General features: G+C 32.5%; 1 long non-coding RNA gene across 1 annotated transcript in view; it reads right to left on the bottom strand.

Annotated features, from left to right (window-relative positions):
• The window catches only part of LOC145948982 (uncharacterized), a 52,402-nt gene extending 47,251 nt beyond the window's left edge, over positions 1-5,151 (bottom strand). The window contains exon 1 of the long non-coding RNA XR_014427520.1: positions 5,131-5,151. This is a non-coding gene — a long non-coding RNA (uncharacterized LOC145948982). The remainder of the gene's footprint in view (positions 1-5,130) is intronic.
• Between the last annotated feature and the right edge of the window lie 849 nt (positions 5,152-6,000).

Below are 6,000 nucleotides of genomic sequence, written 5' to 3' on the forward strand. Positions count from 1 at the left end.
AAAGTAGTTATGCTATAGTTTTATGACTTAAATATCGTCAAGATTTTCCCGTGGAAGGACCAATTTCTTAAGTAGGTATAAGATAACTTACTGCGCGGGGTTTAACCAAACGCGCGCATTTTTATAGACCAGCATTGTAAAATCTCAAACAGCTATACTGTTTTTTTCTTTTTTTTATATATGGCTCGTTTCTTATTAAATTCACGCGTATCTTTTTTTGACAATTAAAAATCAGATATTTTACCAAAGTATAATAAAAAAGTGCTAAGTTGCATGAGTTTGATTTCAATTAAGCAAGATTTGAATTATTAAACATAGACAACGACTTAAAGCAATTACATATGTCAAATTGTTGGGAAGCCTCAGCTGTGGTGGCTAGGTAACGGAGACTTTTTTAAGACCGTAAACTTCGGATATATCTTAGAAATATTATGCGCATTGCGCACGTTGAGAAAAAGTTTAACTTTTCTTCGAGAAAGTGTGAAGTATTACGAATACTGATATAACGTTAAGAAATCGACAAGATATTGATGATATGCGGATTACCAATTACTTCCGAATTGCTATAAATTATACATATCGTAATTTGTGCAATAATACATATTGTATGGAATCAAATTTATGTAATGATCGCGGGTACTCACATTTCCAATCGACCACGAGGAACCTACATAATTGCGATATCTCATAAATCGTTATTGCAGTAACTATCGTTATTGATACGATGTTGCACATTAGGCGAATAAAATTTCGTTACGCTATAAATTGGAGCCGATATATGTGCATAACGCGCATGGCTAATTAAACACTTTCATTATAAGCATCATACGATATTAACAAAGTGTAACATACACATAAATCTACCTTCGTGATCTTTAATTTAGCTCTCGAAGGAACTTTCGACATGATCATCATTGACATGTCGAGTACCGACGAAGGTGATGAAGTATATGGTTAAAGGACGAAGGCTCGGTTATTACGTAACTATAAGTCAAGTATTCCATTAATCAAGTTAGACACGACTTCGCAGCCAACTTGTTAGCGAGACGACATCTAAGGAGAACGCGCGCCGATGGAAAATGGTAAAAGCGAGAGAGAAAGAGAGAGAGTTATTGCGGGAGGAAGAGAGAGTTATTTGGACTTTATGTAACAAGGACCAAATTCGTGCGATACACGAAATGGGGAACGGCATTTACGAAGTCACGTATATTTGCACACTTTGTACCTTGTGCTCGCTCCACAAACCAAAAATAAATACCAACTTGTTTTGTTTCAGAGAACTTGAAAAGTGAGAAGTAATTAAATTAATCTAATACAATTGATAACGGTATCGAAAAACTAAACTTATAATATTATATACTTTTATAGCTAATAATTGTTAATAATTTAAAAAATAAGATAAATTATTAGATCAGATACTAAATAATCTTCTGTTCTTTCTCAGTTTGAGCCATTATCATATATTTATTTAATCGATCTTTTTCTCTTTCTTTTTTTCTTTTTCTCTGCAGTCGATTTTCTATCTTGTAAAGGTACATTCTAGCAAACGTCAAGCATACTTTATGTATAGGTATACATATCAACGTTGTGTATACTGAATTTCATCGTTATGCAGAGACGCAACGAATGAGGCTCGCTCTTTGTAAACTACAGGAGTGCGAGGCAATAGAGCCAGAGAAAATTCTCGTTAAACGATGTCGTCTTTAACGTAAGACAATATGTTCGTACACTCCAAATATGTTACTGATGCATTTACTTCTAGAGTGTCTATCGCATAGCATTGTTATCTCTGTCAAAGGAAAGTATCTCGAAAGAAATGCATCAGATAAAAATGATAAAAATAATTTACATTTATACATAACATGTGCAGAGAGGATTATTATTAATATAGTATAACTTTGTCATAAGCCAAATTCGATTACATCAAATCAGGACACGATAAACGTTCACTTAATTATCACAACGAGCTATACGTCCATATGTCAATATGCTATTCATAATTAACGCTTGCCATTTATTAACGTTAAATATTGAATAAATGTAATGCAATATGCGCTATCTCGTTATTTTAATTGACTGCATCGACAAAATTATATTCGCAATAAAGTTGCAACGTAAATGTAAAAACTGACGGAAATGTGTAAAGAAGCCACGCGTGAATGGGATTGTTATATCTAAATAATATTCTTCGAATAAAATAAGACGCGTATCGAGTGCATGCTATTCCGCATCGTCTCCTCGAATTTCATCTGACTTCCGATAACGTTAAAGGTACTTCGCTCCCAGAGAAAATCCTTATTTGTTCGGCATTTTACTTAATGGGGGAGCTCTATTTTTTCTTTCAAAAGAGATTTTCCGGAGCCGGAGCTTATGGAAAAGTGCGCGACGTGCCAAGGCCTGCAGTGACAAGACATCTTTGAGGATTAAGTGAGCGTTGGAACGAAGAGCTTCTTCTATATAAATAAAAGATACTTAATAATATCTCAGAAATGTGATTTATATTTTCATATAGCATGTCTCTTTAATTTATTAAAAGATTGTTAAAAGATAAATAAATAATTATCATATTGTTTTAGTGACTGATCCATAATGGAGAAAAGTAACGAAAGCATATAGATAAAATATTAGTATGCAATAATTATTTGGCATAATTGACACATAAATAAATATGAATATTAATGAATGTTGTGTGTTTGCAATAAATAAATTAAAAATTTTTTAAATTATCTGACAATTTACCACGGATCCATTCTCTCTTTCTCTCTATTTCTCATTCTCTCTCTCTTTCTACATATAAAATATAAATAGTTCAAATATATTGATAAATATATATTGTTTTGTGATGCCATCGCCTTGAAGGACAAACATACATAGCTCAATTAGTGACTGATCTAAAATTTCATATATTTTAAATATCTATAGCAACGTTCAAGGCATGTGCCGTAAGCCAAACGTGCTGATGTTTTCTATAGGGAGCGATATCGAAAAACAATTGCCGGTGATAAATAAAGAAAATTGATTCAGCCGAAAGGGGAGATCTGCTGCCTATATTCTCTCTCTTTCTCTCTCGAGCCTCTCTTTTGCTGGAGCGTATATCCTATCGCATCCGAAGGTAGCAAGGCCCATACAATATTTACGCTTTCCGCAGCAAACGCATAAATATTTCAAGAAGAACAGCCCTTTACCCTGAGCGGCTACGTACGCTCTTCTGTTGTGCTCAAGTGATCGCGTATGCTGCCTATATCAACAATATTGATCTATAAAAAATATGACAACTTTTCGTCATTTCCTATACGCTTCGATCAAGTGGCTGTTCCATCTTTATTAAAGCTATTTAATTAGCATTGTTTATGTTCACATTTTGAATATACTTAATAAAAAAATATATTTTAATTTTTATTAAATAAAAAAGAAAATAAAATATCAGCAAACATCTATATATGCATAATTCCAGAAGCAGGTTTATTGTGTATATATATAAGTTATCGATCGCATTGCCATTAAATAGTCATTCAATTTTTATCGCAAAGCAATATTAAATTATAATATAACAGAACGTTTAGAGGTATCGAGAAAACGTATTGTGAGAACGCTGAGAGTGTTCCTCTGATTTTTATAAATTCGTAGGATCACGCGTGTATTTCTGTTATTCAATATTTCCGTGCACCAATACATAAGTGCACGTAATCTGTTTATATACACAAGATAAACATTCGTAAAGCAACCGCTGTTCACCAAGTACTTCGTACAAGCTTTTATTCGAGAAATGTATATTTTCTCAGTTTCATCAGAGAAATATATATCGCTAAAATGAAAACGTAACAAATCGTGTGTGTAAAGCTAGCATATCATTTCGTAGAACATCATAAATACTCGAGTTCTGACTTTATTTATATAATTCTAAAGTTCTCGATAGTTTAAATAGTTCTGGCGATTAAACCAAAGAAAATGCCTAAGAACAAACTGTGATATGCCAACTTCACGCAGCATATCATTTTGTCCTACGCATTTTCCTTATCAATAATTGTACAAATTTAAAAGATTTATTCTACAGGAGTTTCTACAAGAGTTCTAACAATAAGAAGAGAGTTTTGCTCTTTAAAAATAAAAAATATTAATTAAAACCAAATAAACACCAGCAAATCTCTTACTTGAACATATCGAAGTAAAACGCCGCTCGATTTTCAACAATTCTGCGTATTACAAAGTAATTCTGGTATAGTTCTGAGCATGTACAGTGCGTTTCCAAAGAATTCTGATGATAGAAATAATTAGAAATATTTTTAAATAAATATTTTATCCGAAAAATTTATTTTGAATATAGAGAGGTAAGCTGCTGGCCGTATTTCGAGAGTTCTGCTTATTATGAAAGAGTTCAATTCTTGTATAGTTCTGGGCATATACAATGCCTTTCGAAGAGTTCTGATGATGAAAATAATTTAAAAATTTTTTAATTATTTTCATCATCAGAACTCTTTAGAAAGGCATTATACATGTCCATAATTGTACGAGAACTATTTCATAATAAGCAGAGCTCTTGAAGTACGGCCAGCACCTCTATATTCAAAATAAGTTTTTCAGATAAAATATTTGTTTAAAAAATTTTCTAATTATATTTTTATCATCAGAACTCTTTGGAAAGGCATTGTACATGTTCAGAACTATACCAGAATTATTTCGAAATAAGCAGAATTCTCGAAAATCGAACGGCGTTTTACTTTGATTTGTTCAAGAGATTTACTTGTTTATTTAGTTTTAAATAATATTTTTTATTTTTAGAAGGCAGAACTCTTCTTAGAACTCTTGTAGAACTATAAATCTTTAAAATTTGAACAATTATTGATAAGGAAATTATTGATTAAGGAAAATGTCGTAGAACAAAGTGATATGCTGCGTGAAATTGACATATCAATTTGTCCTTAGGCATTTTCTTTGGTTTAATGGGCAGAACTATTTGTTTAAACTATAAAGACCTCTAGAACTATTAAAAATAAAGCTCCAAAACTCTTAATTATGAATTTCCACGAAATGAGACGCTTCACACATATCTATTACCGCTATAGAATTGTTATAAAATAAACAATTCTAAATAATAAAATAAAAAATACAATAAAATAAAAGCTCACTCACCGATACATGCAATTGCGCAGTTGTAGTACACAGCACATTGATCTGAAAACAAAATATTCAAATTATGTATATATATATGTGTGTATTTGTGTGTGTGTGGGGGGGGAGGGATACATATATACAGGATGTTTTGAAAGTCTGGAACGATCGAATATCGCATAAACAATGCAGAATAAAATAGAAATGTTTAGAAAAAAATGTTTTTATTTTGCATACCTCACGCAGTTGCCTCGCTGTCGCCCGATGCCTCCCCGGGCCTCCTCTTCCTCTCTTGGTTCTTCATAGCACTCACGACACTCGCGAAAACACGAATAATTAGTATCGCCCGATACTTTACACGGCACTTCCCGACACGCGACATTTTAGACGGCATTCCCGACACGACGCGTGAATCACACTGTGTATCGCAATGCTACCTGTAACAAATAAAATACATACATATATTAGATTAATTATTATTCTAATGTATTATTCTAATATATTGTGTTGCGTGAAGTTGGCATATCAATTTGTTTTTAGGAATTTTCTTTGGTTTAATCGCCAGAATTATTTGTTTAAGTTATCAAGAACTCTATAGAACTATTAAAAATAAAGCCAGAACTCTCAATTATTTATGATCTTTTATTAAATGATATGCTAGCTTTACACACACTAACAAGTCGTCACATATATACACACACTATCGTCGATTGATCTAAGAAAAATCTTTCGGTTGACATTGTACCAAGCGAATTTATATCGGATTAATTTTCCCCGCGCGATCCTCGTCAATTGAGATAAATTAATGTATGTTCGATCGACGGAATACGTCGCATTCCTGGTTCATGTTCCAGATGAGTTGAACTAATGGAAACGGTAACGTCGTGGTTA

The sequence above is a fragment of the Prenolepis imparis genome, unplaced genomic scaffold (genome assembly GCF_030444845.1).
Source record: "Prenolepis imparis isolate NDT839.2.m4 unplaced genomic scaffold, iyPreImpa1.0 SCAF_2, whole genome shotgun sequence".
Classification (NCBI taxonomy): domain Eukaryota; kingdom Metazoa; phylum Arthropoda; class Insecta; order Hymenoptera; family Formicidae; genus Prenolepis; species Prenolepis imparis.